This window comes from Phalangium opilio, unplaced genomic scaffold, assembly GCF_054372755.1.
Source record: "Phalangium opilio isolate 3A_F unplaced genomic scaffold, DU_Popi_V2 ptg000054l_1, whole genome shotgun sequence".
Classification (NCBI taxonomy): Eukaryota; Metazoa; Arthropoda; class Arachnida; order Opiliones; family Phalangiidae; genus Phalangium; species Phalangium opilio.
Genome location: NW_028324173.1, coordinates 5732386 through 5756725, shown reverse-complemented (window position 1 = coordinate 5756725; position 24340 = coordinate 5732386). Strand labels below are relative to the sequence as shown.

Sequence of the window (24340 nt, the reverse complement as noted above, 5' to 3'; positions counted from 1 at the left end):
TTTAAAACAATAACAAAAAGAAAATATGTTGGCTTTTTTCATATCTATAGGAATTTAAAAGAGGAAAAAAAAGTGAAAAAGCCAACGGCACGCAGTGTTCCTAAGTGGTCTCCCTCCCAAGTACTGACTGCGCTCGACGCTGCTTAACTTCGGTGCTCGGACGAGAACCGGTGTTTTCAGCGTGATATGGCCGTTGCCGAGAGTGCTATTTAATAATTCGAATTTAAATTAAGTGAGACAAATTAACCATCTTTTTAAAACAATAACAAAAAGAAAATATGTTGGCTTTTTTCATATCTATAGGAATTTAAAAGAGGAAAAAAAAGTGAAAAAGCCAACGGCACGCAGTGTTCCTAAGTGGTCTCCCTCCCAAGTACTGACTGCGCTCGACGCTGCTTAACTTCGGTGATCGGACGAGAACCGGTGTTTTCAGCGTGATATGGCCGTTGCCGAGAGTGCTAGATAATAATTCGAATTTAAATTAAGTGAGACAAATTAACCATCATCTTTTTAAAACAATAACAAAAAGAAAATATGTTTGCTTTTTTCATATCTATTGGAATTTAAAAGAGGAAAAAAAAGTGAAAAAGCCAACGGCACGCAGTGTTCCTAAGTGGTCTCCCTCCCAAATACTGACTGCGCTCGACGCTGCTTAACTTCGGTGATCCGACGAGAACCGGTGTTTTCAGCGTGATATGGCCGTTGCCGAGAGTGCTAGATAATAATTCGAATTTAAATTAAGTGAGACAAATTGACCTTCATCTTTTTAAAACAATAACAAAAAGAAAATATGTTTGCTTTTTTCATATCTATTGGAATTTAAAAGAGGAAAAAAAAGTGAAAAAGCCAACGGCACGCAGTGTTCCTAAGTGGTCTCCCTCCCAAGTACTGACTGCGCTCGACGCTTCTTAACTTCGGTGATCGGACGAGAACCGGTGTTTTCAGCATGATATGGCCGTTGCCGAGAGTGCTAGATAATAATTCGAATTTAAATTAAGTGAGACAAATTAACCATCATCTTTTTAAAACAATAACAAAAAGAAAATATGTTTGCTTTTTTCATATCTATTGGAATTTAAAAGAGGAAAAAAAGTGAAAAAGCCAACGGCACGCAGTGTTCCTAAGTGGTCTCCCTACCAAGTACTGACTGCGCTCGACGCTGCTTAACTTCGGTGATCGGACGAGAACCGGTGTTTTCAGCGTGATATGGCCGTTTCCGAGAGTGGTATTTAATAATTCGAATTTAAATTAAGTGAGACAAATTAACCTTCATCTTTTTAAAACAATAACAAAAAGAAAATATGTTGGCTTTTTTCATATCTATAGGAATTTAAAAGAGGAAAAAAAAGTGAAAAAGCCAACGGCACGCAGTGTTCCTAAGTGGTCTCCCTCCCAAGTACTGACTGCGCTCGACGCTGCTTAACTTCGGTGCTCGGACGAGAACCGGTGTTTTCAGCGTGATATGGCCGTTGCCGAGAGTGCTATTTAATAATTCGAATTTAAATTAAGTGAGACAAATTAACCATCTTTTTAAAACAATAACAAAAAGAAAATATGTTGGCTTTTTTCATATCTATAGGAATTTAAAAGAGGAAAAAAAAGTGAAAAAGCCAACGGCACGCAGTGTTCCTAAGTGGTCTCCCTCCCAAGTACTGACTGCGCTCGACGCTGCTTAACTTCGGTGATCGGACGAGAACCGGTGTTTTCAGCGTGATATGGCCGTTGCCGAGAGTGCTAGATAATAATTCGAATTTAAATTAAGTGAGACAAATTAACCATCATCTTTTTAAAACAATAACAAAAAGAAAATATGTTTGCTTTTTTCATATCTATTGGAATTTAAAAGAGGAAAAAAAAGTGAAAAAGCCAACGGCACGCAGTGTTCCTAAGTGGTCTCCCTCCCAAATACTGACTGCGCTCGACGCTGCTTAACTTCGGTGATCCGACGAGAACCGGTGTTTTCAGCGTGATATGGCCGTTGCCGAGAGTGCTAGATAATAATTCGAATTTAAATTAAGTGAGACAAATTGACCTTCATCTTTTTAAAACAATAACAAAAAGAAAATATGTTTGCTTTTTTCATATCTATTGGAATTTAAAAGAGGAAAAAAAAGTGAAAAAGCCAACGGCACGCAGTGTTCCTAAGTGGTCTCCCTCCCAAGTACTGACTGCGCTCGACGCTGCTTAACTTCGGTGATCCGACGAGAACCGGTGTTTTCAGCGTGATATGGCCGTTGCCGAGAGTGCTAGATAATAATTCGAATTTTAATTAAGTGAGACAAATTAACCATCATCTTTTTAAAACAATAACAAAAAGAAAATATGTTTGCTTTTTTCATATCTATTGGAATTTAAAAGAGGAAAAAAAAGTGAAAAAGCCAACGGCACGCAGTGTTCCTAAGTGGTCTCCCTCCCAAGTACTGACTGCGCTCGACGCTGCTTAACTTCGGTGCTCGGACGAGAACCGGTGTTTTCAGCGTGGTATGGCCGTTGCCGAGAGTGCTAGATAATAATTCGAATTTAAATTAAGTGAGACAAATTGACCTTCATCTTTTTAAAACAATAACAAAAAGAAAATATGTTTGCTTTTTTCATATCTATAGGAATTTAAAAGAGGAAAAAAAAGTGAAAAAGCCAACTGCACGCAGTGTTCCTAAGTGGTCTCCCTCCCAAGTACTGACTGCGCTCGACGCTTCTTAACTTCGGTGATCGGACGAGAACCGGTGTTTTCAGCGTGATATGGCCGTTGCCGAGAGTGCTAGATAATAATTCGAATTTAAATTAAGTGAGACAAATTAACCATCATCTTTTTAAAACAATAACAAAAAGAAAATATGTTTGCTTTTTTCATATCTATTGGAATTTAAAGGGTATGAGAATTTACAATTTCATATCATATTTTAGCACGAAAGTGGTATTATATTACACTTTCAAGTCTCTACTTTCAAAATATAATGTTTTTAATATAATTGATCCAAAGTTTCTATTTTTAAAATCCATTGGAAAATCACGAAAACTCAGTTTCGATATATAAATAATTTTGTCTTGTCAGCTTGTTCGGTTGGTTTATGACATCAAATGACGTTGAGAAAAAAAGCGCGGGAAAGCTATACGCGGCTTACGCGCGAGCGCGAGCTTAGCCGAGCTATACGCGTCTCGAGCTCAGTCCGCGGAGAGAGTGGCACCATCTCGCGTGCGTGACGTCAAAAACAAGAAAACGATGTAGCCTTTCTTAAAAACTTTTAAAAAGTGGATTTTAAATAATTTCATATGAAGCATTTTCAAATGCATATTGCCAAATAACTAGAAATCGGAGAATTAAAAGCTTGATATATTTGAATTCACAGTAATTAATTCTATCTTTTGCTATATAAATCAGAGGTTTTTCAAACGAAGCTTCTCATACCCTTTAAAAGAGGAAAAAAAGTGAAAAAGCCAACGGCACGCAGTGTTCCTAAGTGGTCTCCCTACCAAGTACTGACTGCGCTCGACGCTGCTTAACTTCGGTGATCGGACGAGAACCGGTGTTTTCAGCGTGATATGGCCGTTTCCGAGAGTGGTATTTAATAATTCGAATTTAAATTAAGTGAGACAAATTAACCTTCATCTTTTTAAAACAATAACAAAAAGAAAATATGTTGGCTTTTTTCATATCTATAGGAATTTAAAAGAGGAAAAAAAAGTGAAAAAGCCAACGGCACGCAGTGTTCCTAAGTGGTCTCCCTCCCAAGTACTGACTGCGCTCGACGCTGCTTACCTTCGGTGCTCGGACGAGAACCGGTGTTTTCAGCGTGATATGGACGTTGCCGAGAGTGCTATTTAATAATTCGAATTTAAATTAAGTGAGACAAATTAACCTTCATCTTTTTAAAACAATAACAAAAAGAAAATATGTTGGCTTTTTTCATATCTATTGGAATTTAAAAGAGGAAAAAAAAGTGAAAAAGCCAAAGGCACGCAGTGTTCCTAAGTGGTCTCCCTCCCAAGTACTGACTGCGCTCGACGCTGCTTAACTTCGGTGATCCGACGAGAACCGGTGTTTTCAGCGTGATATGGCCGTTGCCGAGAGTGCTAGATAATAAATCGAATTTAAATTAAGTGAGACAAATTGACCTTCATCTTTTTAAAACAATAACAAAAAGATAATATGTTTGCTTTTTTCATATCTATAGGAATTTAAAAGAGGAAAAAATAGTGAAAAAGCCAACGGCACGCAGTGTTCCTAAGTGGTCTCCCTCCCAAGTACTGACTGCGCTCGACGCTGCTTAACTTCGGTGATCGGACGAGAACCGGTGTTTTCAGCGTGATATGGCCGTTGCCGAGAGTGCTATTTAATAATTCGAATTTAAATTAAGTGAGACAAATTAACCTTCATCTTTTTAAAACAATAACAAAAAGAAAATATGTTGGCTTTTTTCATATCTATAGGAATTTAAAAGAGGAAAAAAAAGTGAAAAAGCCAACGGCACGCAGTGTTCCTAAGTGGTCTCCCTCCCAAGTACTGACTGCGCTCGACGCTGCTTAACTTCGGTGATCGGACGAGAACCGGTGTTTTCAGCGTGATATGGCCGTTGCCGAGAGTGCTAGATAATAATTCGAATTTAAATTAAGTGAGACAAATTAACCATCATCTTTTTAAAACAATAACAAAAAGAAAATATGTTTGCTTTTTTCATATCTATTGGAATTTAAAAGAGGAAAAAAAAGTGAAAAAGCCAACGGCACGCAGTGTTCCTAAGTGGTCTCCCTCCCAAGTACTGACTGCGCTCGACGCTTCTTAACTTCGGTGATCGGACGAGAACCGGTGTTTTCAGCGTTATATGGCCGTTGCCGAGAGTGCTAGATAATAATTCGAATTTAAATTAAGTGAGACAAATTAACCATCATCTTTTTAAAACAATAACAAAAAGAAAATATGTTTGCTTTTTTCATATCTATTGGAATTTAAAAGAGGAAAAAAAAGGGAAAAAGCCAACGGCACGCAGTGTTCCTAAGTGGTCTCCCTCCCAAGTACTGACTGCGCTCGACGCTTCTTAACTTCGGTGATCGGACGAGAACCGGTGTTTTCAGCGTGATATGGCCGTTGCCGAGAGTGCTATATAATAATTCGAATTTAAATTAAGTGAGACAAATTAACCTTCATCTTTTTAAAACAATAACAAAAAGAAAATATGTTGGCTTTTTTCATATCTATAGGAATTTAAAAGAGGAAAAAAAAGTTAAAAAGCCAACGGCACGCAGTGTTCCTAAGTGGTCTCCCTCCCAAGTACTGACTGCGCTCGACGCAGCTTAACTTCGGTGATCGGACGAGAACCGGCGTTTTCAGCGTGATATGGCCGTTGCCGAGAGTGCTAGATAATAATTCGAATTTAAATTAAGTGAGACAAATTAACCATCATCTTTTTTAAACAATAGCAAAAAGAAAATATGTTTTCTTTTTTCATATCTATTGGAATTTAAAAGAGGAAAAAAAGTGAAAAAGCCAACGGCACGCAGTGTTCCTAAGTGGTCTCCCTTCCAAGTACTGACTGCGCTCGACGCTGCTTAACTTCGGTGATCGGACGAGAACCGGTGTTTTCAGCGTGATATGGCCGTTGCCGAGAGTGCTAGATAATAATTCGAATTTAAATTAAGTGAGACAAATTAACCATCATCTTTTTAAAACAATAACAAAAAGAAAATATGTTTGCTTTTTTCATATCTATTGGAATTTAAAAGAGGAAAAAAAAGTGAAAAAGCCAACGGCACGCAGTGTTCCTAAGTGGTCTCCCTCCCAAGTACTGACTGCGCTCGACGCTGCTTAACTTCGGTGATCGGACGAGAACCGGTGTTTTCAGCGTGATATGGCCGTTGCCGAGAGTGGTAGATAATAATTCGAATTTAAATTAAGTGAGACAAATTAACCATCATCTTTTTAAAACAATAACAAAAAGAAAATATGTTTGCTTTCTTCATATCTATTGGAATTTAAAAGAGGAAATAAAAGTGAAAAAGCCAACGGCACGCAGTGTTCCTAAGTGGTCTCCCTCCCAAGTACTGACTGCGCTCGACGCTTCTTAACTTCGGTGATCGGACGAGAACCGGTGTTTTCAGCGTGATATGGCCGTTGCCGAGAGTGCTAGATAATAATTCGAATTTAAATTAAGTGAGACAAATTAACCATCATCTTTTTAAAACAATAACAAAAAGAAAATATGTTTGCTTTTTTCATATCTATTGGAATTTAAAAGAGGAAAAAAAGTGAAAAAGCCAACGGCACGCAGTGTTCCTAAGTGGTCTCCCTCCCAAGTACTGACTGCGCTCGACGCTTCTTAACTTCGGTGATCGGACGAGAACCGGTGTTTTCAGCGTGATATGGCCGTTGCCGAGAGTGCTATTTAATAATTCGAATTTAAATTAAGTGAGACAAATTAACCTTCATCTTTTTAAAACAATAACAAAAAGAAAATATGTTGGCTTTTTTCATATCTATAGGAATTTAAAAGAGGAAAAAAAAGTTAAAAAGCCAACGGCACGCAGTGTTCCTAAGTGGTCTCCCTCCCAAGTACTGACTGCGCTCGACGCAGCTTAACTTCGGTGATCGGACGAGAACCGGCGTTTTCAGCGTGATATGGCCGTTGCCGAGAGTGCTAGATAATAATTCGAATTTAAATTAAGTGAGACAAATTAACCATCATCTTTTTTAAACAATAGCAAAAAGAAAATATGTTTTCTTTTTTCATATCTATTGGAATTTAAAAGAGGAAAAAAAGTGAAAAAGCCAACGGCACGCAGTGTTCCTAAGTGGTCTCCCTTCCAAGTACTGACTGCGCTCGACGCTGCTTAACTTCGGTGATCGGACGAGAACCGGTGTTTTCAGCGTGATATGGCCGTTGCCGAGAGTGCTATTTAATAATTCGAATTTAAATTAAGTGAGACAAATTAACCTTCATCTTTTTAAAACAATAACAAAAAGAAAATATGTTGGCTTTTTTCATATCTATAGGAATTTAAAAGAGGAAAAAAAAGTGAAAAAGCCAACGGCACGCAGTGTTCCTAAGTGGTCTCCCTCCCAAGTACTGACTGCGCTCGACGCTGCTTAACTTCGGTGATCGGACGAGAACCGGTGTTTTCAGCGTGATATGGCCGTTGCCGAGAGTGCTAGATAATAATTCGAATTTATATTAAGTGAGACAAATTAACCATCATCTTTTTAAAACAATAACAAAAAGAAAATATGTTTGCTTTTTTCATATCTATTGGAATTTAAAAGAGGAAAAAAAAGTGAAAAAGCCAACGGCACGCAGTGTTCCTAAGTGGTCTCCCTCCCAAATACTGACTGCGCTCGACGCTGCTTAACTTCGGTGATCGGACGAGAACCGGTGTTTTCAGCATGATATGGCTGTTGCCGAGAGTGCTATTTAATAATTCGAATTTAATTAACCTTCATCTTTATAAATCAATAAGAAAAAGAAGATTTGTTTGCTTTATTCATATCTCATGGAATTTAAAAGAGGAAATAAAAGTGAAAAAGCCAACGGCACGCAAAGTTTACAAGTACTGACTGCGCTCGACGCTGCTTAACTTCGGTGATCGGACGAGAACCGGTGTTTTCAGCGTGATATGGCCGTTGCCGAGAGTGCTAGATAATAATTCGAATTTAAATTAAGTGAGACAAATTAACCATCATCTTTTTAAAACAATAACAAAAAGAAAATATGTTTGCTTTTTTCATATCTATTGGAATTTAAAAGAGGAAAAAAAAGTGAAAAAGCCAACGGCACGCAGTGTTCCTAAGTGGTCTCCCTCCCAAGTACTGACTGCGCTCGACGCTGCTTAACTTCGGTGATCGGACGAGAACCGGTGTTTTCAGCGTGATATGGCCGTTGCCGAGAGTGCTATTTAATAATTCGAATTTAAATTAAGTGAGACAATTAACCTTCATCTTTTTAAAACAATAACAAAAGAAAATATGTTTGCTTTTTTCATATCTATAGGAATTTAAAAGAGGAAAATAAAGTGAAAAAGCCAACGGCACGCAGTGTTCCTAAGTGGTCTCCCTCCCAAGTACTGACTGCGCTCGACGCTGCTTAACTTCGGTGCTCGGACGAGAACCGGTGTTTTCAGCGTGGTATGGCCGTTGCCGAGAGTGCTATTTAATAATTCGAATTTAAATTAAGTGAGACAAATTAACCTTCATCTTTTTAAAACAATAACAAAAAGAAAATATGTTGGCTTTTTTCATATCTATTGGAATTTAAAAGAGGAAAAAAAAGTGAAAAAGCCAACGGCACGCAGTATTCCTAAGTGGTCTCCCTCCCAAGTACTGACTGCGCTCGACGCTGCTTAACTTCGGTGATCCGACGAGAACCGGTGTTTTCAGCGTGATATGGCCGTTGCCGAGAGTGCTAGATAATAATTCGAATTTAAATTAAGTGAGACAAATTAACCATCATCATTTTAAAACAATAACAAAAAGAAAATATGTTTGCTTTTTTCATATCTATTGGAATTTAAAAGAGGAAAAAAAGTGAAAAAGCCAACGGCACGCAGTGTTCCTAAGTGGTCTCCCTTCCAAGTACTGACTGCGCTCGACGCTGCTTAACTTCGGTGATCGGACGAGAACCGGTGTTTTCAGCGTGATATGGCCGTTGCCGAGAGTGGTATTTAATAATTCGAATTTATATTAAGTGAGACAAATTAACCTTCATCTTTTTAAAACAATAACAAAAAGAAAATATGTTGGCTTTTTTCATATCTATAGGAATTTAAAAGAGGAAAAAAAAGTGAAAAAGCCAACGGCACGCAGTGTTCCTAAGTGGTCTCCCTCCCAAGTACTGACTGCGCTCGACGCTGCTTAACTTCGGTGCTCGGTCGAGAACCGGTGTTTTCAGCGTGATATGGCCGTTGCCGAGAGTGCTATTTAATAATTCGAATTTAAATTAAGTGAGACAAATTAACCTTCATCTTTTTAAAACAATAACAAAAAGAAAATATGTTGGCTTTTTTCATATCTATTGGAATTTAAAAGAGGAAAAAAAAGTGAAAAAGCCAACGGCACGCAGTGTTCCTAAGTGGTCTCCCTCCCAAGTACTGACTGCGCTCGACGCTGCTTAACTTCGGTGCTCGGACGAGAACCGGTGTTTTCAGCGTGGTATGGCCGTTGCCGAGAGTGCTATTTAATAATTCGAATTTAAATTAAGTGAGACAAATTAACCTTCATCTTTTTAAAACAATAACAAAAAGAAAATATGTTGGCTTTTTTCATATCTATTGGAATTTAAAAGAGGAAAAAAAAGTGAAAAAGCCAACGGCACGCAGTATTCCTAAGTGGTCTCACTCCCAAGTACTGACTGCGCTCGACGCTGCTTAACTTCGGTGATCCGACGAGAACCGGTGTTTTCAGCGTGATATGGCCGTTGCCGAGAGTGCTAGATAATAATTCGAATTTAAATTAAGTGAGACAAATTGACCTTCATCTTTTTAAAACAATAACAAAAAGAAAATATGTTTTCTTTTTTCATATCTATAGGAATTTAAAAGAGGAAAAAAAAGTGAAAAAGCCAACGGCACGCAGTGTTCCTAAGTGGTCTCCCTCCCAAGTACTGACTGCGCTCGACGCTGCTTAACTTCGGTGATCGGACGAGAACCGGTGTTTTCAGCGTGATATGGCCGTTGCCGAGAGTGCTAGATAATAATTCGAATTTATATTAAGTGAGACAAATTAACCATCATCTTTTTAAAACAATAACAAAAAGAAAATATGTTTGCTTTTTTCATATCTATTGGAATTTAAAAGAGGAAAAAAAAGTGAAAAAGCCAACGGCACGCAGTGTTCCTAAGTGGTCTCCCTCCCAAATACTGACTGCGCTCGACGCTGCTTAACTTCGGTGATCCGACGAGAACCGGTGTTTTCAGCGTGATATGGCCGTTGCCGAGAGTGCAAGATAATAATTCGAATTTAAATTAAGTGAGACAAATTGACCTTCATCTTTTTAAAACAATAACAAAAAGAAAATATGTTTGCTTTTTTCATATCTATAGGAATTTAAAAGAGGAAAAAAAAGTGAAAAAGCCAACGGCACGCAGTGTTCCTAAGTGGTCTCCCTCCCAAGTACTGACTGCGCTCGACGCTGCTTAACTTCGGTGATCGGACGAGAACCGGTGTTTTCAGCGTGATATGGCCGTTGCCGAGAGTGCTATTTAATAATTCGAATTTAAATTAAGTGAGACAAATTAACCTTCATCTTTTTAAAACAATAACAAAAAGAAAATATGTTGGCTTTTTTCATATCTATTGGAATTTAAAAGAGGAATAAAAAGTGAAAAAGCCAACGGCACGCAGTGTTCCTAAGTGGTCTCCCTCCCAAGTACTGACTGCGCTCGACGCTGCTTAACTTCGGTGATCGGACGAGAACCGGTGTTTTCAGCATGATATGGCTGTTGCCGAGAGTGCTATTTAATAATACGAATTTAATTAACCTTCATCTTTATAAATCAATAAGAAAAAGAAGATTTGTTTGCTTTTTTCATATCTCATGGAATTTAAAAGAGGAAATAAAAGTGAAAAAGCCAACGGCACGCAAAGTTTACAAGTACTGACTGCGCTCGACGCTGCTTAACTTCGGTGATCGGACGAGAACCGGTGTTTTCAGCGTGATATGGCCGTTGCCGAGAGTGCTAGATAATAATTCGAATTTAAATTAAGTGAGACAAATTAACCATCATCTTTTTAAAACAATAACAAAAAGAAAATATGTTTGCTTTTTTCATATCTATTGGAATTTAAAAGAGGAAAAAAAAGTGAAAAAGCCAACGGCACGCAGTGTTCCTAAGTGGTCTCACTCCCAAGTACTGACTGCGCTCGACGCTGCTTAACTTCGGTGATCGGACGAGAACCGGTGTTTTCAGCGTGATATGGCCGTTGCCGAGAGTGCTATTTAATAACTCGAATTTAAATTAAGTGAGACAATTAACCTTCATCTTTTTAAAACAATAACAAAAAGAAAATATGTTTGCTTTTTTCATATCTATAGGAATTTAAAAGAGGAAAATAAAGTGAAAAAGCCAACGGCACGCAGTGTTCCTAAGTGGTCTCCCTCCCAAGTACTGACTGCGCTCGACGCTGCTTAACTTCGGTGCTCGGACGAGAACCGGTGTTTTCAGCGTGGTATGGCCGTTGCCGAGAGTGCTATTTAATAATTCGAATTTAAATTAAGTGAGACAAATTAACCTTCATCTTTTTAAAACAATAACAAAAAGAAAATATGTTGGCTTTTTTCATATCTATAGGAATTTAAAAGAGGAAAAAAAAGTGAAAAAGCCAACGGCACGCAGTATTCCTAAGTGGTCTCCCTCCCAAGTACTGACTGCGCTCGACGCTGCTTAACTTCGGTGATCCGACGAGAACCGGTGTTTTCAGCGTGATATGGCCGTTGCCGAGAGTGCTAGATAATAATTCGAATTTAAATTAAGTGAGACAAATTAACCATCATCATTTTAAAACAATAACAAAAAGAAAATATGTTTGCTTTTTTCATATCTATTGGAATTTAAAAGAGGAAAAAAAGTGAAAAAGCCAACGGCACGCAGTGTTCCTAAGTGGTCTCCCTTCCAAGTACTGACTGCGCTCGACGCTGCTTAACTTCGGTGATCGGACGAGAACCGGTGTTTTCAGCGTGATATGGCCGTTGCCGAGAGTGGTATTTAATAATTCGAATTTATATTAAGTGAGACAAATTAACCTTCATCTTTTTAAAACAATAACAAAAAGAAAATATGTTGGCTTTTTTCATATCTATAGGAATTTAAAAGAGGAAAAAAAAGTGAAAAAGCCAACGGCACGCAGTGTTCCTAAGTGGTCTCCCTCCCAAGTACTGACTGCGCTCGACGCTGCTTAACTTCGGTGCTCGGACGAGAACCGGTGTTTTCAGCGTGATATGGCCGTTGCCGAGAGTGCTATTTAATAATTCGAATTTAAATTAAGTGAGACAAATTAACCTTCATCTTTTTAAAACAATAACAAAAAGAAAATATGTTGGCTTTTTTCATATCTATAGGAATTTAAAAGAGGAAAAAAAAGTGAAAAAGCCAACGGCACGCAGTGTTCCTAAGTGGTCTCCCTCCCAAGTACTGACTGCGCTCGACGCTGCTTAACTTCGGTGATCGGACGAGAACCGGTGTTTTCAGCGTGATATGGCCGTTGCCGAGAGTGCTAGATAATAATTCGAATTTAAATTAAGTGAGACAAATTAACCATCATCTTTTTAAAACAATAACAAAAAGAAAATATGTTTGCTTTTTTCATATCTATTGGAATTTAAAAGAGGAAAAAAAAGTGAAAAAGCCCACGGCACGCAGTGTTCCTAAGTGGTCTCCCTCCCAAGTACTGACTGCGCTCGACGCTGCTTAACTTCGGTGATCCGACGAGAACCGGTGTTTTCAGCGTGATATGGCCGTTGCCGAGAGTGCTAGATAATAATTCGAATTTAAATTAAGTGAGAGAAATTGACCTTCATCTTTTTAAAACAATAACAAAAAGAAAATATGTTTGCTTTTTTCATATCTATAGGAATTTAAAAGAGGAAAAAAAAGTGAAAAAGCCAACGGCACGCAGTGTTCCTAAGTGGCCTCCCTCCCAAGTACTGACTGCGCTCGACGCTGCTTAACTTCGGTGATCGGACGAGAACCGGTGTTTTCAGCGTGATATGGCCGTTGCCGAGAGTGCTATTTAATAATTCGAATTTAAATTAAGTGAGACAAATTAACCTTCATCTTTTTAAAACAATAACAAAAAGAAAATATGTTGGCTTTTTTCATATCTATTGGAATTTAAAAGAGGAATAAAAAGTGAAAAAGCCAACGGCACGCAGTGTTCCTAAGTGGTCTCCCTCCCAAGTACTGACTGCGCTCGACGCTGCTTAACTTCGGTGATCGGACGAGAACCGGTGTTTTCAGCGTGATATCGCCGTTGCCGAGAGTGCTATTTAATAATTCGAATTTAAATTAAGTGAGACAAATTAACCTTCATCTTTTTAAAACAATAACAGAAAAGAAAATATGTTGGCTTTTTTCATATCTATTGGAATTTAAAAGAGGAATAAAAAGTGAAAAAGCCAACGGCACGCAGTGTTCCTAAGTGGTCTCCCTCCCAAGTACTGACTGCGCTCGACGCTGCTTAACTTCGGTGATCCGACGAGAACCGGTGTTTTCAGCGTGATATGGCCGTTGCCGAGAGTGCTAGATAATAATTCGAATTTAAATTAAGTGAGACAAATTGACCTTCATCTTTTTAAAACAATAACAAAAAGAAAATATGTTTTCTTTTTTCATATCTATAGGAATTTAAAAGAGGAAAAAAAAGTGAAAAAGCCAACTGCACGCAGTGTTCCTAAGTGGTCTCCCTCCAAAGTACTGACTGCGCTCGACGCTTCTTAACTTCGGTGATCGGACGAGAACCGGTGTTTTCAGCGTGATATGGCCGTTGCCGAGAGTGCTAGATAATAATTCGAATTTAAATTAAGTGAGACAAATTAACCATCATCTTTTTAAAACAATAACAAAAAGAAAATATGTTTGCTTTTTTCATATCTATTGGAATTTAAAAGAGGAAAAAAAGTGAAAAAGCCAACGGCACGCAGTGTTCCTAAGTGGTCTCCCTTCCAAGTACTGACTGCGCTCCACGCTGCTTAACTTCGGTGATCGGACGAGAACCGGTGTTTTCAGCGTGATATGGCCGTTGCCGAGAGTGGTATTTAATAATTCGAATTTATATTAAGTGAGACAAATTAACCTTCATCTTTTTAAACAATAACAAAAAGAAAATATGTTGGCTTTTTTCATATCTATAGGAATTTAAAAGAGGAAAAAAAAGTGAAAAAGCCAACGGCACGCAGTGTTCCTAAGTGGTCTCCCTCCCAAGTACTGACTGCGCTCGACGCTGCTTAACTTCGGTGCTCGGACGAGAACCGGTGTTTTCAGCGTGATATGGCCGTTGCCGAGAGTGCTATTTAATAATTCGAATTTAAATTAAGTGAGACAAATTAACCTTCATCTTTTTAAAACAATAACAAAAAGAAAATATGTTGGCTTTATTCATATCTATTGGAATTTAAAAGAGGAAAAAAAAGTGAAAAAGCCAACGGCACGCAGTGTTCCTAAAGTGTCTCCCTCCCAAGTACTGACTGCGCTCGACGCTGCTTAACTTCGGTGATCCGACGAGAACCGGTGTTTTCAGCGTGATATGGCCGTTGCCGAGAGTGCTAGATAATAATTCGAATTTAAATTAAGTGAGACAAATTGACCTTCATCTTTTTAAAACAATAACAAAAAGAAAATATGTTTGCTTTTTTCATATCTATAGTAATTTAAAAGAGGAAAAAAAAGTGAAAAAGCCCACGGCACGCAGTGTTCCTAAGTGGTCTCCCTCCCAAGTACTGACTGCGCTCGACGCTGCTTAACTTCGGTGATCCGACGAGAACCGGTGTTTTCAGCGTGATATGGCCGTTGCCGAGAGTGCTAGATAATAATTCGAATTTAAATTAAGTGAGACAAATTGACCATCTTTTTAAAACAATAACAAAAAGAAAATATGTTTGCTTTTTTCATATCTATAGGAATTTAAAAGAGGAAAAAAAAGTGAAAAAGCCAACGGCACGCAGTGTTCCTAAGTGGTCTCCCTCCCAAGTACTGACTGCGCTCGACGCTGCTTAACTTCGGTGATCGGACGAGAACCGGTGTTTTCAGCGTGATATGGCCGTTGCCGAGAGTGCTATTTAATAATTCGAATTTAAATTAAGTGAGACAAATTAACCTCCATCTTTTTAAAACAATAACAAAACGAAAATATGTTGGCTTTTTTCATATCTATTGTAATTTAAAAGAGGAATAAAAAGTGAAAAAGCCAACGGCACGCAGTGTTCCTAAGTGGTCTCCCTCCCAAGTACTGACTGCGCTCGACGCTGCTTAACTTCGGTGATCGGACGAGAACCGGTGTTTTCAGCGTGATATCGCCGTTGCCGAGAGTGCTATTTAATAATTCGAATTTAAATTAAGTGAGACAAATTAACCTTCATCTTTTTAAAACAATAACAGAAAAGAAAATATGTTGGCTTTTTTCATATCTATTGGAATTTAAAAGAGGAATAAAAAGTGAAAAAGCCAACGGCACGCAGTGTTCCTAAGTGGTCTCCCTCCCAAGTACTGACTGCGCTCGACGCTGCTTAACTTCGGTGATCCGACGAGAACCGGTGTTTTCAGCGTGATATGGCCGTTGCCGAGAGTGCTAGATAATAATTCGAATTTAAATTAAGTGAGACAAATTGACCTTCATCTTTTTAAAACAATAACAAAAAGAAAATATGTTTTCTTTTTTCATATCTATAGGAATTTAAAAGAGGAAAAAAAAGTGAAAAAGCCAACGGCACGCAGTGTTCCTAAGTGGTCTCCCTCCCAAGTACTGACTGCGCTCGACGCTGCTTAACTTCGGTGCTCGGACGAGAACCGGTGTTTTCAGCGTGATATGGCCGTTGCCGAGAGTGCTATTTAATAATTCGAATTTAAATTAAGTGAGACAAATTAACCTTCATCTTTTTAAAACAATAACAAAAAGAAAATATGTTGGCTTTTTTCATATCTATTGGAATTTAAAAGAGGAAAAAAAAGTGAAAAAGCCAACGGCACGCAGTGTTCCTAAAGTGTCTCCCTCCCAAGTACTGACTGCGCTCGACGCTGCTTAACTTCGGTGATCCGACGAGAACCGGTGTTTTCAGCGTGATATGGCCGTTGCCGAGAGTGCTAGATAATAATTCGAATTTAAATTAAGTGAGACAAATTGACCTTCATCTTTTTAAAACAATAACAAAAAGAAAATATGTTTGCTTTTTTCATATCTATAGTAATTTAAAAGAGGAAAAAAAAGTGAAAAAGCCCACGGCACGCAGTGTTCCTAAGTGGTCTCCCTCCCAAGTACTGACTGCGCTCGACGCTGCTTAACTTCGGTGATCGGACGAGAACCGGTGTTTTCAGCGTGATATGGCCGTTGCCGAGAGTGCTATTTAATAATTCGAATTTAAATTAAGTGAGACAAATTAACCTTCATCTTTTTAAAACAATAACAAAAAGAAAATATGTTTGCTTTTTTCATATCTATAGGAATTTAAAAGAGGAAAAAAAAGTGAAAAAGCCAACGGCACGCAGTGTTCCTAAGTGGTCTCCCTCCCAAGTACTGACTGCGCTCGACGCTGCTTAACTTCGGTGATCGGACGACAACCGGTGTTTTCAGCGTGATATGGCCGTTGCCGAGAGTGCTATTTAATAATTCGAATTTAAATTAAGTGAGACAAATTAACCTTCATCTTTTTAAAACAATAACAAAAAGAAAATATGTTGGCTTTTTTCATATCTATTGGAATTTAAAAGAGGAATAAAAAGTGAAAAAGCCAACGGCACGCAGTGTTCCTAAGTGGTCTCCCTCCCAAGTACTGACTGCGCTCGACGCTGCTTAACTTCGGTGATCCGACGAGAACCGGTGTTTTCAGCGTGATATGGCCGTTGCCGAGAGTGCTAGATAATAATTCGAATTTAAATTAAGTGAGACAAATTGACCTTCATCTTTTTAAAACAATAACAAAAAGAAAATATGTTTGCTTTTTTCATATCTATTGGAATTTAAAAGAGGAAAAAAAGTGAAAAAGCCAACGGCACGCAGTGTTCCTAAGTGGTCTCCCTTCCAAGTACTGACTGCGCTCCACGCTGCTTAACTTCGGTGATCGGACGAGAACCGGTGTTTTCAGCGTGATATGGCCGTTGCCGAGAGTGGTATTTAATAATTCGAATTTATATTAAGTGAGACAAATTAACCTTCATCTTTTTAAACAATAACAAAAAGAAAATATGTTTGCTTTTTTCATATCTATTGGAATTTAAAAGAGGAATAAAAAGTGAAAAAGCCAACGGCACGCAGTGTTCCTAAGTGGTCTCCCTCCCAAGTACTGACTGCGCTCGACGCTGCTTAACTTCGGTGATCCGACGAGAACCGGTGTTTTCAGCGTGATATGGCCGTTGCCGAGAGTGCTAGATAATAATTCGAATTTAAATTAAGTGAGACAAATTGACCTTCATCTTTTTAAAACAATAACAAAAAGAAAATATGTTTTCTTTTTTCATATCTATAGGAATTTAAAAGAGGAAAAAAAAGTGAAAAAGCCAACTGCACGCAGTGTTCCTAAGTGGTCTCCCTCCAAAGTACTGACTGCGCTCGACGCTTCTTAACTTCGGTGATCGGACGAGAACCGGTGTTTTCAGCGTGATATGGCCGTTGCCGAGAGTGCTAGATAATAATTCGAATTTAAATTAAGTGAGACAAATTAACCATCATCTTTTTAAAACAATAACAAAAAGAAAATATGTTTGCTTTTTTCATATCTATTGGAATTTAAAAGAGGAAAAAAAGTGAAAAAGCCAACGGCACGCAGTGTTCCTAAGTGGTCTCCCTTCCAAGTACTGACTGCGCTCCACGCTGCTTAACTTCGGTGATCGGACGAGAACCGGTGTTTTCAGCGTGATATGGCCGTTGCCGAGAGTGGTATTTAATAATTCGAATTTATATTAAGTGAGACAAATTAACCTTCATCTTTTTAAACAATAACAAAAAGAAAATATGTTGGCTTTTTTCATATCTATAGGAATTTAAAAGAGGAAAAAAATGAAAAAGCCAACGGCACGCAGTGTTCCTAAGTGGTCTCCCTCCCAAGTACTGACTGCGCTCGACGCTGCTTAACTTCGGTGCTCGGACGAGAACCGGTGTTTTCAGCGTGATATGGCCGTTGCCGAGAGTGCTATTTAATAATTCGAATTTAAATTAAGTGAGACAAATTAACCTTCATCTTTTTAAAACAATAACAAAAAGAAAATATGTTGGCTTTTTTCATATCTATTGGAATTTAAAAGAGGAAAAAAAAGTGAAAAAGCCAACGGCACGCAGCGTTCCTAAAGTGTCTCCCTCCCAAGTACTGACTGCGCTCGACGCTGCTTAACTTCGGTGATCCGACGAGAACCGGTGTTTTCAGCGTGATATGGCCGTTGCCGAGAGTGCTAGATAATAATTCGAATTTAAATTAAGTGAGACAAATTGACCTTCATCTTTTTAAAACAATAACAAAAAGAAAATATGTTTGCTTTTTTCATATCTATAGGAATTTAAAAGAGGAAAAAAAAGTGAAAAAGCCAACTGCACGCAGTGTTCCTAAGTGGTCTCCCTCCCAAGTACTGACTGCGCTCGACGCTTCTTAACTACGGTGATCGGACGAGAACCGGTGTTTTCAGCGTGATATGGCCGTTGCCGAGAGTGCTATTTAATAATTCGAATTTAAATTAAGTGAGACAAATTAACCTTCATCTTTTTAAAACAATAACAAAAAGAAAATATGTTGGCTTTTTTCATATCTATAGGAATTTAAAAGAGGAAAAAAAAGTGAAAAAGCCAACGGCACACAGTGTTCCTAAGTGGTCTCCCTCCCAAGTACTGACTGCGCTCGACGCTGCTTAACTTCGGTGATCGGACGAGAACCGGTGTTTTCAGCGTGATATGGCCGTTGCCGAGAGTGCTAGATAATAATTCGAATTTAAATTAAGTGAGACAAATTAACCATCATCTTTTTAAAACAATAACAAAAAGAAAATATGTTTGCTTTTTTCATATCTATTGGAATTTAAAAGAGGAAAAAAAAGTGAAAAAGCCCACGGCACGCAGTGTTCCTAAGTGGTCTCCCTCCCAAGTACTGACTGCGCTCGACGCTGCTTAACTTCGGTGATCCGACGAGAACCGGTGTTTTCAGCGTGATATGGCCGTTGCCGAGAGTGCTAGATAATAATTCGAATTTAAATTAAGTGAGACAAATTGACCTTCATCTTTTTAAAACAATAACAAAAAGAAAATATGTTTGCTTTTTTCATATCTATAGGAATTTAAAAAAGGAAAAAAAAGTGAAAAAGCCAACGGCACGCAGTGTTCCTAAGTGGTCTCCCTCCCAAGTACTGACTGCGCTCGACGCTGCTTAACTTCGGTGATCGGACGAGAACCGGTGTTTTCAGCGTGATATGGCCGTTGCCGAGAGTGCTATTTAATAATTCGAATTTAAATTAAGTGAGACAAATTAACCTTCATCTTTTTAAAACAATAACAAAAAGAAAATATGTTGGCTTTTTTCATATCTATTGGAATTTAAAAGAGGAATAAAAAGTGAAAAAGCCAACGGCACGCAGTGTTCCTAAGTGGTCTCCCTCCCAAGTACTGACTGCGCTCGACGCTGCTTAACTTCGGTGATCGGACGAGAACCGGTGTTTTCAGCGTGATATCGCAGTTGCCGAGAGTGCTATTTAATAATTCGAATTTAAATTAAGTGAGACAAATTAACCTTCATCTTTTTAAAACAATAACAAAAAGAAAAAAAATATGTTGGCTTTTTTCATATCTATTGGAATTTAAAAGAGGAATAAAAAGTGAAAAAGCCAACGTCACGCAGTGTTCCTAAGTGGTCTCCCTCCCAAGTACTGACTGCGCTCGACGCTGCTTAACTTCGGTGATCGGACGAGAACCGGTGTTTTCAGCGTGATACGGCCGTTGCCGAGAGTGCTATTTAATAATTCGAATTTAAATTAAGTGAGACAAATTAACCTTCATCTTTTTAAAACAATAACAAAAAGAAAATATGTTGGCTTTTTTCATATCTATTGGAATTTAAAAGAGGAATAAAAAGTGAAAAAGCCAACGGCACGCAGTGTTCCTAAGTGGTCTCCCTACCAAGTACTGACTGCGCTCGACGCTGCTTAACTTCGGTGATCGGACGAGAACCGGTGTTTTCAGCGTGATATGGCCGTTGCCGAGAGTGCTATTTAATAATTCGAATTTAAATTAAGTGAGACAAATTAACCTTCATCTTTTTAAAACAATAACAAAAAGAAAATATGTTGGCTTTTTTCATATCTATTGGAATTTAAAAGAGGAATAAAAAGTGAAAAAGCCAACGGCACGCAGGGTTCCTAAGTGGTCTCCCTCCCAAGTACTGACTGCGCTCTACGCTGATTAACTTCGGTGATCGGACGAGAACCGGTGTTTTCAGCGTGATATGGCCGTTGTCGAGAGTGCTAGATAATAATTCGAATTTAAATTAAGTGAGACAAATTGACCTTCATCTTTTTAATACAATAACAAAAAGAAAATATGTTTGCTTTTTTCATATCTATAGTAATTTAAAAGAGGAAAAAAATAGTGAAAAAGCCAACGGCACGCAGTGTTCCTAAGTGGTCTCCCTCCCAAGTACTGACTGCGCTCGACGCTGCTTAACTTCGGTGATCGGACGAGAACCGGTGTTTTCAGCGTGATATGGCCGTTGCCGAGAGTGCTATTTAATAATTCGAATTTAAATTAAGTGAGACAAATTAACCTTCATCTTTTTAAAACAATAACAAAAAGAAAATATGTTGGCTTTTTTCATATCTATTGGAATTTAAAAGAGGAATAAAAAGTGAAAAAGCCAACGGCACGCAGGGTTCCTAAGTGGTCTCCCTCCCAAGTACTGACTGCGCTCGACGCTGCTTAACTTCGGTGATCGGACGAGAACCGGTGTTTTCAGCGTGATATGGCCGTTGCCGAGAGTGCTATTTAATAATTCGAATTTAAATTAAGTGAGACAAATTAACCTTCATCTTTTTAAAACAATAACAAAAAGAAAATATGTTGGCTTTTTTCATATCTATAGGAATTTAAAAGAGGAAAAAAAAGTGAAAAAGCCAACGGCACGCAGTGTTCCTAAGTGGTCTCCCTCCCAAGTACTGACTGCGCTCGACGCTGCTTAACTTCGGTGATCGGACGAGAACCGGTGTTTTCAGCGTGATATGGCCGTTGCCGAGAGTGTTAGATAATAATTCGAATTTAAATTAAGTGAGACAAATTAACCATCATCTTTTTAAAACAATAACAAAAAGAAAATATGTTTGCTTTTTTCATATCTATTGGAATTTAAAAGAGGAAAAAAAAGTGAAAAAGCCAACGGCACGCAGTGTTCCTAAGTGGTCTCCCTCCCAAGTACTGACTGCGCTCGACGCTGCTTAACTTCGGTGATCGGACGAGAACCGGTGTTTTCAGCGTGATATGGCCGTTGCCGAGAGTGCTATTTAATAATTCGAATTTAAATTAAGTGAGACAAATTAACCTTCATCTTTTTAAAACAATAACAAAAAGAAAATATGTTGGCTTTTTTCATATCTATTGGAATTTAAAAGAGGAATAAAAAGTGAAAAAGCCAACGGCACGCAGTGTTCCTAAGTGGTCTCCCTCCCAAGTACTGACTGCGCTCTACGCTGCTTAACTTCGGTGATCCGACGAGAACCGGTGTTTTCAGCGTGATATGGCCGTTGTCGAGAGTGCTAGATAATAATTCGAATTTAAATTAAGTGAGACAAATTGACCTTCATCTTTTTAATACAATAACAAAAAGAAAATATGTTTGCTTTTTTCATATCTATAGGAATTTAAAAGAGGAAAAAAATAGTGAAAAAGCCAACGGCACGCAGTGTTCCTAAGTGGTCTCCCTCCCAAGTACTGACTGCGCTCGACGCTGCTTAACTTCGGTGATCGGACGAGAACCGGTGTTTTCAGCGTGATATGGCCCTTGCCGAGAGTGCTATTTAATAATTCGAATTTAAATTAAGTGAGACAAATTAACCTTCATCTTTTTAAAACAATAACAAAAAGAAAATATGTTGGCTTTTTTCATATCTATTGGAATTTAAAAGAGGAATAAAAAGTGAAAAAGCCAACGGCACGCAGTGTTCCTAAGTGGTCTCCCTCCCAAGTACTGACTGCGCTCGACGCTGCTTAACTTCGGTGATCGGACGAGAACCGGTGTTTTCAGCGTGATATGGCCGTTGCCGAGAGTGCTATTTAATAATTCGAATTTAAATTAAGTGAGACAAATTAACCTTCATCTTTTTAAAACAATAACAAAAAGAAAATATGTTGGCTTTTTTCATATCTATTGGAATTTAAAAGAGGAATAAAAAGTGAAAAAGCCAACGGCACGCAGTGTTCCTAAGTGGTCTCCCTCCCAAGTACTGACTGCGCTCGACGCTGCTTAACTTCGGTGATCGGACGAGAACCGGTGTTTTCAGCGTGATATCGCCGTTGCCGAGAGTGCTATTTAATAATTCGAATTTAAATTAAGTGAGACAAATTAACCTTCATCTTTTTAAAACAATAACAAAAAGAAAATATGTTTGCTTTTTTCATATCTATTGGAATTTAAAAGAGGAATAAAAAGTGAAAAAGCCAACGGCACGCAGTGTTCCTAAGTGGTCTCCCTCCCAAGTACTGACTGCGCTCGACGCTGCTTAACTTCGGTGATCGGACGAGAACCGGTGTTTTCAGCGTGATATGGCCGTTGCCGAGAGTGCTATTTAATAATTCGAATTTAAATTAAGTGAGACAAATTAACCTTCATCTTTTTAAAACAATAACAAAAAGAAAATATGTTGGCTTTTTTCATATCTATTGGAATTTAAAAGAGGAATAAAAAGTGAAAAAGCCAACGGCACGCAGTGTTCCTAAGTGGTCTCCCTCCCAAGTACTGACTGCGCTCTACGCTGCTTAACTTCGGTGATCCGACGAGAACCGGTGTTTTCAGCGTGATATGGCCGTTGTCGAGAGTGCTAGATAATAATTCGAATTTAAATTAAGTGAGACAAATTGACATTCATCTTTTTAATACAATAACAAAAAGAAAATATGTTTGCTTTTTTCATATCTATAGGAATTTAAAAGAGGAAAAAAATAGTGAAAAAGCCAACGGCACGCAGTGTTCCTAAGTGGTCTCCCTCCCAAGTACTGACTGCGCTCGACGCTGCTTAACTTCGGTGATCGGACGAGAACCGGTGTTTTCAGCGTGATATGGCCCTTGCCGAGAGTGCTATTTAATAATTCGAATTTAAATTAAGTGAGACAAATTAACCTTCATCTTTTTAAAACAATAACAAAAAGAAAATATGTTGGCTTTTTTCATATCTATTGGAATTTAAAAGAGGAATAAAAAGTGAAAAAGCCAACGGCACGCAGTGTTCCTAAGTGGTCTCCCTCCCAAGTACTGACTGCGCTCGACGCTGCTTAACTTCGGTGATCGGACGAGAACCGGTGTTTTCAGCGTGATATGGCCGTTGCCGAGAGTGCTATTTAATAATTCGAATTTAAATTAAGTGAGACAAATTAACCTTCATCTTTTTAAAACAATAACAAAAAGAAAATATGTTGGCTTTTTTCATATCTATTGGAATTTAAAAGAGGAATAAAAAGTGAAAAAGCCAACGGCACGCAGTGTTCCTAAGTGGTCTCCCTCCCAAGTACTGACTGCGCTCGACGCTGCTTAACTTCGGTGATCGGACGAGAACCGGTGTTTTCAGCGTGATATCGCCGTTGCCGAGAGTGCTATTTAATAATTCGAATTTAAATTAAGTGAGACAAATTAACCTTCATCTTTTTAAAACAATAACAAAAAGAAAATATGTTTGCTTTTTTCATATCTATTGGAATTTAAAAGAGGAATAAAAAGTGAAAAAGCCAACGGCACGCAGTGTTCCTAAGTGGTCTCCCTCCCAAGTACTGACTGCGCTCGACGCTGCTTAACTTCGGTGATCGGACGAGAACCGGTGTTTTCAGCGTGATATGGCCGTTGCCGAGAGTGCTATTTAATAATTCGAATTTAAATTAAGTGAGACAAATTAACCTTCATCTTTTTAAAACAATAACAAAAAGAAAATATGTTGGCTTTTTTCATATCTATTGGAATTTAAAAGAGGAATAAAAAGTGAAAAAGCCAACGGCACGCAGTGTTCCTAATTGGTCTCCCTCCCAAGTACTGACTGCGCTCTACGCTGCTTAACTTCGGTGATCCGACGAGAACCGGTGTTTTCAGCGTGATATGGCCGTTGTCGAGAGTGCTAGATAATAATTCGAATTTAAATTAAGTGAGACAAATTGACCTTCATCTTTTTAATACAATAACAAAAAGAAAATATGTTTGCTTTTTTCATATCTATAGGAATTTAAAAGAGGAAAAAAATAGTGAAAAAGCCAACGGCACGCAGTGTTCCTAAGTGGTCTCCCTCCCAAGTACTGACTGCGCTCGACGCTGCTTAACTTCGGTGATCGGACGAGAACCGGTGTTTTCAGCGTGATATGGCCCTTGCCGAGAGTGCTATTTAATAATTCGAATTTAAATTAAGTGAGACAAATTAACCTTCATCTTTTTAAAACAATAACAAAAAGAAAATATGTTGGCTTTTTTCATATCTATTGGAATTTAAAAGAGGA

The 24340-nt window shown here is 38.4% G+C and overlaps 63 non-coding genes and 30 pseudogenes across 63 annotated transcripts; all 93 read right to left on the bottom strand.

The window, feature by feature from the left end:
* Positions 1-79: 79 nt before the first annotated feature.
* LOC149671337 (5S ribosomal RNA) lies at positions 80-198 on the bottom strand. Its single transcript, XR_016367527.1, has one exon. It is a non-coding gene; the product is annotated as a 5S ribosomal RNA (ribosomal RNA).
* A 134-nt stretch (positions 199-332) lies between these two features.
* On the bottom strand, positions 333-451 carry LOC149671336 (5S ribosomal RNA). Its single transcript, XR_016367320.1, has one exon. It is a non-coding gene; the product is annotated as a 5S ribosomal RNA (ribosomal RNA).
* A 137-nt stretch (positions 452-588) lies between these two features.
* LOC149671335 (5S ribosomal RNA) lies at positions 589-707 on the bottom strand (annotated as a pseudogene).
* A 137-nt stretch (positions 708-844) lies between these two features.
* Positions 845-963, bottom strand: LOC149671334 (5S ribosomal RNA; annotated as a pseudogene).
* A 136-nt stretch (positions 964-1099) lies between these two features.
* On the bottom strand, positions 1100-1218 carry LOC149671333 (5S ribosomal RNA). Its single transcript, XR_016367754.1, has one exon. It is a non-coding gene; the product is annotated as a 5S ribosomal RNA (ribosomal RNA).
* Positions 1219-1355: 137 nt separating this feature from the next.
* LOC149671332 (5S ribosomal RNA) lies at positions 1356-1474 on the bottom strand. The gene has a single exon (XR_016367526.1). It is a non-coding gene; the product is annotated as a 5S ribosomal RNA (ribosomal RNA).
* A 134-nt stretch (positions 1475-1608) lies between these two features.
* On the bottom strand, positions 1609-1727 carry LOC149671331 (5S ribosomal RNA). Its single transcript, XR_016367318.1, has one exon. It is a non-coding gene; the product is annotated as a 5S ribosomal RNA (ribosomal RNA).
* Positions 1728-1864: 137 nt separating this feature from the next.
* On the bottom strand, positions 1865-1983 carry LOC149671330 (5S ribosomal RNA; annotated as a pseudogene).
* Positions 1984-2120: 137 nt separating this feature from the next.
* On the bottom strand, positions 2121-2239 carry LOC149671329 (5S ribosomal RNA). Its single transcript, XR_016367649.1, has one exon. It is a non-coding gene; the product is annotated as a 5S ribosomal RNA (ribosomal RNA).
* Positions 2240-2376: 137 nt separating this feature from the next.
* Positions 2377-2495, bottom strand: LOC149671328 (5S ribosomal RNA). The gene has a single exon (XR_016367268.1). It is a non-coding gene; the product is annotated as a 5S ribosomal RNA (ribosomal RNA).
* A 137-nt stretch (positions 2496-2632) lies between these two features.
* LOC149671327 (5S ribosomal RNA) lies at positions 2633-2751 on the bottom strand (annotated as a pseudogene).
* Positions 2752-3433: 682 nt separating this feature from the next.
* On the bottom strand, positions 3434-3552 carry LOC149671326 (5S ribosomal RNA). Its single transcript, XR_016367753.1, has one exon. It is a non-coding gene; the product is annotated as a 5S ribosomal RNA (ribosomal RNA).
* Positions 3553-3689: 137 nt separating this feature from the next.
* LOC149671325 (5S ribosomal RNA) lies at positions 3690-3808 on the bottom strand (annotated as a pseudogene).
* Positions 3809-3945: 137 nt separating this feature from the next.
* LOC149671324 (5S ribosomal RNA) lies at positions 3946-4064 on the bottom strand (annotated as a pseudogene).
* A 137-nt stretch (positions 4065-4201) lies between these two features.
* Positions 4202-4320, bottom strand: LOC149671323 (5S ribosomal RNA). Its single transcript, XR_016367317.1, has one exon. It is a non-coding gene; the product is annotated as a 5S ribosomal RNA (ribosomal RNA).
* Positions 4321-4457: 137 nt separating this feature from the next.
* Positions 4458-4576, bottom strand: LOC149671322 (5S ribosomal RNA). The gene has a single exon (XR_016367316.1). It is a non-coding gene; the product is annotated as a 5S ribosomal RNA (ribosomal RNA).
* Positions 4577-4713: 137 nt separating this feature from the next.
* On the bottom strand, positions 4714-4832 carry LOC149671321 (5S ribosomal RNA; annotated as a pseudogene).
* Positions 4833-4969: 137 nt separating this feature from the next.
* Positions 4970-5088, bottom strand: LOC149671320 (5S ribosomal RNA). The gene has a single exon (XR_016367786.1). It is a non-coding gene; the product is annotated as a 5S ribosomal RNA (ribosomal RNA).
* Positions 5089-5225: 137 nt separating this feature from the next.
* On the bottom strand, positions 5226-5344 carry LOC149671319 (5S ribosomal RNA). Its single transcript, XR_016367771.1, has one exon. It is a non-coding gene; the product is annotated as a 5S ribosomal RNA (ribosomal RNA).
* A 136-nt stretch (positions 5345-5480) lies between these two features.
* LOC149671318 (5S ribosomal RNA) lies at positions 5481-5599 on the bottom strand. The gene has a single exon (XR_016367446.1). It is a non-coding gene; the product is annotated as a 5S ribosomal RNA (ribosomal RNA).
* A 137-nt stretch (positions 5600-5736) lies between these two features.
* LOC149671317 (5S ribosomal RNA) lies at positions 5737-5855 on the bottom strand. Its single transcript, XR_016367315.1, has one exon. It is a non-coding gene; the product is annotated as a 5S ribosomal RNA (ribosomal RNA).
* Positions 5856-5992: 137 nt separating this feature from the next.
* Positions 5993-6111, bottom strand: LOC149671316 (5S ribosomal RNA). Its single transcript, XR_016367785.1, has one exon. It is a non-coding gene; the product is annotated as a 5S ribosomal RNA (ribosomal RNA).
* A 136-nt stretch (positions 6112-6247) lies between these two features.
* Positions 6248-6366, bottom strand: LOC149671315 (5S ribosomal RNA). Its single transcript, XR_016367784.1, has one exon. It is a non-coding gene; the product is annotated as a 5S ribosomal RNA (ribosomal RNA).
* Positions 6367-6503: 137 nt separating this feature from the next.
* Positions 6504-6622, bottom strand: LOC149671314 (5S ribosomal RNA). Its single transcript, XR_016367770.1, has one exon. It is a non-coding gene; the product is annotated as a 5S ribosomal RNA (ribosomal RNA).
* A 136-nt stretch (positions 6623-6758) lies between these two features.
* On the bottom strand, positions 6759-6877 carry LOC149671313 (5S ribosomal RNA). Its single transcript, XR_016367445.1, has one exon. It is a non-coding gene; the product is annotated as a 5S ribosomal RNA (ribosomal RNA).
* Positions 6878-7014: 137 nt separating this feature from the next.
* Positions 7015-7133, bottom strand: LOC149671312 (5S ribosomal RNA). Its single transcript, XR_016367314.1, has one exon. It is a non-coding gene; the product is annotated as a 5S ribosomal RNA (ribosomal RNA).
* Positions 7134-7270: 137 nt separating this feature from the next.
* On the bottom strand, positions 7271-7389 carry LOC149671311 (5S ribosomal RNA; annotated as a pseudogene).
* A 122-nt stretch (positions 7390-7511) lies between these two features.
* On the bottom strand, positions 7512-7614 carry LOC149671310 (5S ribosomal RNA; annotated as a pseudogene).
* Positions 7615-7751: 137 nt separating this feature from the next.
* Positions 7752-7870, bottom strand: LOC149671309 (5S ribosomal RNA). The gene has a single exon (XR_016367313.1). It is a non-coding gene; the product is annotated as a 5S ribosomal RNA (ribosomal RNA).
* A 135-nt stretch (positions 7871-8005) lies between these two features.
* On the bottom strand, positions 8006-8124 carry LOC149671308 (5S ribosomal RNA). The gene has a single exon (XR_016367267.1). It is a non-coding gene; the product is annotated as a 5S ribosomal RNA (ribosomal RNA).
* A 137-nt stretch (positions 8125-8261) lies between these two features.
* LOC149671307 (5S ribosomal RNA) lies at positions 8262-8380 on the bottom strand. The gene has a single exon (XR_016367620.1). It is a non-coding gene; the product is annotated as a 5S ribosomal RNA (ribosomal RNA).
* A 136-nt stretch (positions 8381-8516) lies between these two features.
* Positions 8517-8635, bottom strand: LOC149671306 (5S ribosomal RNA). Its single transcript, XR_016367444.1, has one exon. It is a non-coding gene; the product is annotated as a 5S ribosomal RNA (ribosomal RNA).
* A 137-nt stretch (positions 8636-8772) lies between these two features.
* Positions 8773-8891, bottom strand: LOC149671305 (5S ribosomal RNA; annotated as a pseudogene).
* A 137-nt stretch (positions 8892-9028) lies between these two features.
* Positions 9029-9147, bottom strand: LOC149671304 (5S ribosomal RNA). Its single transcript, XR_016367266.1, has one exon. It is a non-coding gene; the product is annotated as a 5S ribosomal RNA (ribosomal RNA).
* A 137-nt stretch (positions 9148-9284) lies between these two features.
* LOC149671303 (5S ribosomal RNA) lies at positions 9285-9403 on the bottom strand (annotated as a pseudogene).
* A 137-nt stretch (positions 9404-9540) lies between these two features.
* LOC149671302 (5S ribosomal RNA) lies at positions 9541-9659 on the bottom strand. The gene has a single exon (XR_016367311.1). It is a non-coding gene; the product is annotated as a 5S ribosomal RNA (ribosomal RNA).
* A 137-nt stretch (positions 9660-9796) lies between these two features.
* LOC149671301 (5S ribosomal RNA) lies at positions 9797-9915 on the bottom strand (annotated as a pseudogene).
* Positions 9916-10052: 137 nt separating this feature from the next.
* Positions 10053-10171, bottom strand: LOC149671300 (5S ribosomal RNA). The gene has a single exon (XR_016367310.1). It is a non-coding gene; the product is annotated as a 5S ribosomal RNA (ribosomal RNA).
* A 137-nt stretch (positions 10172-10308) lies between these two features.
* Positions 10309-10427, bottom strand: LOC149671299 (5S ribosomal RNA; annotated as a pseudogene).
* Positions 10428-10549: 122 nt separating this feature from the next.
* On the bottom strand, positions 10550-10652 carry LOC149671298 (5S ribosomal RNA; annotated as a pseudogene).
* Positions 10653-10789: 137 nt separating this feature from the next.
* LOC149671297 (5S ribosomal RNA) lies at positions 10790-10908 on the bottom strand (annotated as a pseudogene).
* Positions 10909-11044: 136 nt separating this feature from the next.
* On the bottom strand, positions 11045-11163 carry LOC149671296 (5S ribosomal RNA). The gene has a single exon (XR_016367265.1). It is a non-coding gene; the product is annotated as a 5S ribosomal RNA (ribosomal RNA).
* Positions 11164-11300: 137 nt separating this feature from the next.
* On the bottom strand, positions 11301-11419 carry LOC149671295 (5S ribosomal RNA). The gene has a single exon (XR_016367619.1). It is a non-coding gene; the product is annotated as a 5S ribosomal RNA (ribosomal RNA).
* Positions 11420-11555: 136 nt separating this feature from the next.
* On the bottom strand, positions 11556-11674 carry LOC149671294 (5S ribosomal RNA). Its single transcript, XR_016367443.1, has one exon. It is a non-coding gene; the product is annotated as a 5S ribosomal RNA (ribosomal RNA).
* A 137-nt stretch (positions 11675-11811) lies between these two features.
* On the bottom strand, positions 11812-11930 carry LOC149671293 (5S ribosomal RNA). The gene has a single exon (XR_016367525.1). It is a non-coding gene; the product is annotated as a 5S ribosomal RNA (ribosomal RNA).
* A 137-nt stretch (positions 11931-12067) lies between these two features.
* LOC149671292 (5S ribosomal RNA) lies at positions 12068-12186 on the bottom strand. Its single transcript, XR_016367309.1, has one exon. It is a non-coding gene; the product is annotated as a 5S ribosomal RNA (ribosomal RNA).
* A 137-nt stretch (positions 12187-12323) lies between these two features.
* LOC149671291 (5S ribosomal RNA) lies at positions 12324-12442 on the bottom strand (annotated as a pseudogene).
* A 137-nt stretch (positions 12443-12579) lies between these two features.
* Positions 12580-12698, bottom strand: LOC149671290 (5S ribosomal RNA). The gene has a single exon (XR_016367565.1). It is a non-coding gene; the product is annotated as a 5S ribosomal RNA (ribosomal RNA).
* Positions 12699-12835: 137 nt separating this feature from the next.
* On the bottom strand, positions 12836-12954 carry LOC149671289 (5S ribosomal RNA). The gene has a single exon (XR_016367580.1). It is a non-coding gene; the product is annotated as a 5S ribosomal RNA (ribosomal RNA).
* Positions 12955-13092: 138 nt separating this feature from the next.
* On the bottom strand, positions 13093-13211 carry LOC149671288 (5S ribosomal RNA). Its single transcript, XR_016367648.1, has one exon. It is a non-coding gene; the product is annotated as a 5S ribosomal RNA (ribosomal RNA).
* A 137-nt stretch (positions 13212-13348) lies between these two features.
* LOC149671287 (5S ribosomal RNA) lies at positions 13349-13467 on the bottom strand (annotated as a pseudogene).
* Positions 13468-13603: 136 nt separating this feature from the next.
* On the bottom strand, positions 13604-13722 carry LOC149671286 (5S ribosomal RNA). The gene has a single exon (XR_016367475.1). It is a non-coding gene; the product is annotated as a 5S ribosomal RNA (ribosomal RNA).
* A 136-nt stretch (positions 13723-13858) lies between these two features.
* LOC149671285 (5S ribosomal RNA) lies at positions 13859-13977 on the bottom strand. Its single transcript, XR_016367524.1, has one exon. It is a non-coding gene; the product is annotated as a 5S ribosomal RNA (ribosomal RNA).
* A 137-nt stretch (positions 13978-14114) lies between these two features.
* Positions 14115-14233, bottom strand: LOC149671284 (5S ribosomal RNA; annotated as a pseudogene).
* A 137-nt stretch (positions 14234-14370) lies between these two features.
* On the bottom strand, positions 14371-14489 carry LOC149671283 (5S ribosomal RNA; annotated as a pseudogene).
* A 134-nt stretch (positions 14490-14623) lies between these two features.
* LOC149671282 (5S ribosomal RNA) lies at positions 14624-14742 on the bottom strand. The gene has a single exon (XR_016367308.1). It is a non-coding gene; the product is annotated as a 5S ribosomal RNA (ribosomal RNA).
* Positions 14743-14879: 137 nt separating this feature from the next.
* Positions 14880-14998, bottom strand: LOC149671281 (5S ribosomal RNA). The gene has a single exon (XR_016367578.1). It is a non-coding gene; the product is annotated as a 5S ribosomal RNA (ribosomal RNA).
* A 138-nt stretch (positions 14999-15136) lies between these two features.
* On the bottom strand, positions 15137-15255 carry LOC149671280 (5S ribosomal RNA). The gene has a single exon (XR_016367647.1). It is a non-coding gene; the product is annotated as a 5S ribosomal RNA (ribosomal RNA).
* Positions 15256-15392: 137 nt separating this feature from the next.
* On the bottom strand, positions 15393-15511 carry LOC149671279 (5S ribosomal RNA). Its single transcript, XR_016367522.1, has one exon. It is a non-coding gene; the product is annotated as a 5S ribosomal RNA (ribosomal RNA).
* A 137-nt stretch (positions 15512-15648) lies between these two features.
* Positions 15649-15767, bottom strand: LOC149671278 (5S ribosomal RNA; annotated as a pseudogene).
* Positions 15768-15904: 137 nt separating this feature from the next.
* LOC149671277 (5S ribosomal RNA) lies at positions 15905-16023 on the bottom strand. The gene has a single exon (XR_016367684.1). It is a non-coding gene; the product is annotated as a 5S ribosomal RNA (ribosomal RNA).
* A 137-nt stretch (positions 16024-16160) lies between these two features.
* On the bottom strand, positions 16161-16279 carry LOC149671276 (5S ribosomal RNA; annotated as a pseudogene).
* Positions 16280-16416: 137 nt separating this feature from the next.
* LOC149671275 (5S ribosomal RNA) lies at positions 16417-16535 on the bottom strand. The gene has a single exon (XR_016367646.1). It is a non-coding gene; the product is annotated as a 5S ribosomal RNA (ribosomal RNA).
* A 136-nt stretch (positions 16536-16671) lies between these two features.
* Positions 16672-16790, bottom strand: LOC149671274 (5S ribosomal RNA). Its single transcript, XR_016367473.1, has one exon. It is a non-coding gene; the product is annotated as a 5S ribosomal RNA (ribosomal RNA).
* A 136-nt stretch (positions 16791-16926) lies between these two features.
* LOC149671273 (5S ribosomal RNA) lies at positions 16927-17045 on the bottom strand. The gene has a single exon (XR_016367644.1). It is a non-coding gene; the product is annotated as a 5S ribosomal RNA (ribosomal RNA).
* Positions 17046-17182: 137 nt separating this feature from the next.
* LOC149671272 (5S ribosomal RNA) lies at positions 17183-17301 on the bottom strand (annotated as a pseudogene).
* A 136-nt stretch (positions 17302-17437) lies between these two features.
* LOC149671271 (5S ribosomal RNA) lies at positions 17438-17556 on the bottom strand. Its single transcript, XR_016367472.1, has one exon. It is a non-coding gene; the product is annotated as a 5S ribosomal RNA (ribosomal RNA).
* Positions 17557-17690: 134 nt separating this feature from the next.
* On the bottom strand, positions 17691-17809 carry LOC149671270 (5S ribosomal RNA). The gene has a single exon (XR_016367521.1). It is a non-coding gene; the product is annotated as a 5S ribosomal RNA (ribosomal RNA).
* A 137-nt stretch (positions 17810-17946) lies between these two features.
* Positions 17947-18065, bottom strand: LOC149671269 (5S ribosomal RNA; annotated as a pseudogene).
* Positions 18066-18202: 137 nt separating this feature from the next.
* Positions 18203-18321, bottom strand: LOC149671268 (5S ribosomal RNA; annotated as a pseudogene).
* Positions 18322-18458: 137 nt separating this feature from the next.
* LOC149671267 (5S ribosomal RNA) lies at positions 18459-18577 on the bottom strand. The gene has a single exon (XR_016367532.1). It is a non-coding gene; the product is annotated as a 5S ribosomal RNA (ribosomal RNA).
* A 137-nt stretch (positions 18578-18714) lies between these two features.
* Positions 18715-18833, bottom strand: LOC149671266 (5S ribosomal RNA; annotated as a pseudogene).
* A 137-nt stretch (positions 18834-18970) lies between these two features.
* Positions 18971-19089, bottom strand: LOC149671265 (5S ribosomal RNA). The gene has a single exon (XR_016367307.1). It is a non-coding gene; the product is annotated as a 5S ribosomal RNA (ribosomal RNA).
* Positions 19090-19226: 137 nt separating this feature from the next.
* LOC149671264 (5S ribosomal RNA) lies at positions 19227-19345 on the bottom strand (annotated as a pseudogene).
* Positions 19346-19486: 141 nt separating this feature from the next.
* On the bottom strand, positions 19487-19605 carry LOC149671263 (5S ribosomal RNA; annotated as a pseudogene).
* A 137-nt stretch (positions 19606-19742) lies between these two features.
* Positions 19743-19861, bottom strand: LOC149671262 (5S ribosomal RNA). The gene has a single exon (XR_016367488.1). It is a non-coding gene; the product is annotated as a 5S ribosomal RNA (ribosomal RNA).
* Positions 19862-19998: 137 nt separating this feature from the next.
* LOC149671261 (5S ribosomal RNA) lies at positions 19999-20117 on the bottom strand. The gene has a single exon (XR_016367550.1). It is a non-coding gene; the product is annotated as a 5S ribosomal RNA (ribosomal RNA).
* A 138-nt stretch (positions 20118-20255) lies between these two features.
* Positions 20256-20374, bottom strand: LOC149671260 (5S ribosomal RNA). The gene has a single exon (XR_016367306.1). It is a non-coding gene; the product is annotated as a 5S ribosomal RNA (ribosomal RNA).
* Positions 20375-20511: 137 nt separating this feature from the next.
* Positions 20512-20630, bottom strand: LOC149671259 (5S ribosomal RNA). Its single transcript, XR_016367491.1, has one exon. It is a non-coding gene; the product is annotated as a 5S ribosomal RNA (ribosomal RNA).
* A 137-nt stretch (positions 20631-20767) lies between these two features.
* LOC149671258 (5S ribosomal RNA) lies at positions 20768-20886 on the bottom strand. The gene has a single exon (XR_016367297.1). It is a non-coding gene; the product is annotated as a 5S ribosomal RNA (ribosomal RNA).
* A 137-nt stretch (positions 20887-21023) lies between these two features.
* LOC149671257 (5S ribosomal RNA) lies at positions 21024-21142 on the bottom strand. The gene has a single exon (XR_016367286.1). It is a non-coding gene; the product is annotated as a 5S ribosomal RNA (ribosomal RNA).
* Positions 21143-21279: 137 nt separating this feature from the next.
* LOC149671256 (5S ribosomal RNA) lies at positions 21280-21398 on the bottom strand. The gene has a single exon (XR_016367513.1). It is a non-coding gene; the product is annotated as a 5S ribosomal RNA (ribosomal RNA).
* Positions 21399-21536: 138 nt separating this feature from the next.
* On the bottom strand, positions 21537-21655 carry LOC149671255 (5S ribosomal RNA; annotated as a pseudogene).
* A 137-nt stretch (positions 21656-21792) lies between these two features.
* Positions 21793-21911, bottom strand: LOC149671254 (5S ribosomal RNA). The gene has a single exon (XR_016367275.1). It is a non-coding gene; the product is annotated as a 5S ribosomal RNA (ribosomal RNA).
* A 137-nt stretch (positions 21912-22048) lies between these two features.
* LOC149671253 (5S ribosomal RNA) lies at positions 22049-22167 on the bottom strand. The gene has a single exon (XR_016367577.1). It is a non-coding gene; the product is annotated as a 5S ribosomal RNA (ribosomal RNA).
* A 137-nt stretch (positions 22168-22304) lies between these two features.
* LOC149671252 (5S ribosomal RNA) lies at positions 22305-22423 on the bottom strand. The gene has a single exon (XR_016367264.1). It is a non-coding gene; the product is annotated as a 5S ribosomal RNA (ribosomal RNA).
* Positions 22424-22560: 137 nt separating this feature from the next.
* LOC149671251 (5S ribosomal RNA) lies at positions 22561-22679 on the bottom strand. Its single transcript, XR_016367511.1, has one exon. It is a non-coding gene; the product is annotated as a 5S ribosomal RNA (ribosomal RNA).
* A 138-nt stretch (positions 22680-22817) lies between these two features.
* On the bottom strand, positions 22818-22936 carry LOC149671250 (5S ribosomal RNA; annotated as a pseudogene).
* Positions 22937-23073: 137 nt separating this feature from the next.
* LOC149671249 (5S ribosomal RNA) lies at positions 23074-23192 on the bottom strand. The gene has a single exon (XR_016367251.1). It is a non-coding gene; the product is annotated as a 5S ribosomal RNA (ribosomal RNA).
* A 137-nt stretch (positions 23193-23329) lies between these two features.
* LOC149671248 (5S ribosomal RNA) lies at positions 23330-23448 on the bottom strand. The gene has a single exon (XR_016367576.1). It is a non-coding gene; the product is annotated as a 5S ribosomal RNA (ribosomal RNA).
* A 137-nt stretch (positions 23449-23585) lies between these two features.
* LOC149671247 (5S ribosomal RNA) lies at positions 23586-23704 on the bottom strand. Its single transcript, XR_016367239.1, has one exon. It is a non-coding gene; the product is annotated as a 5S ribosomal RNA (ribosomal RNA).
* Positions 23705-23841: 137 nt separating this feature from the next.
* LOC149671246 (5S ribosomal RNA) lies at positions 23842-23960 on the bottom strand. The gene has a single exon (XR_016367686.1). It is a non-coding gene; the product is annotated as a 5S ribosomal RNA (ribosomal RNA).
* Positions 23961-24098: 138 nt separating this feature from the next.
* On the bottom strand, positions 24099-24217 carry LOC149671245 (5S ribosomal RNA; annotated as a pseudogene).
* Positions 24218-24340: the final 123 nt, after the last annotated feature.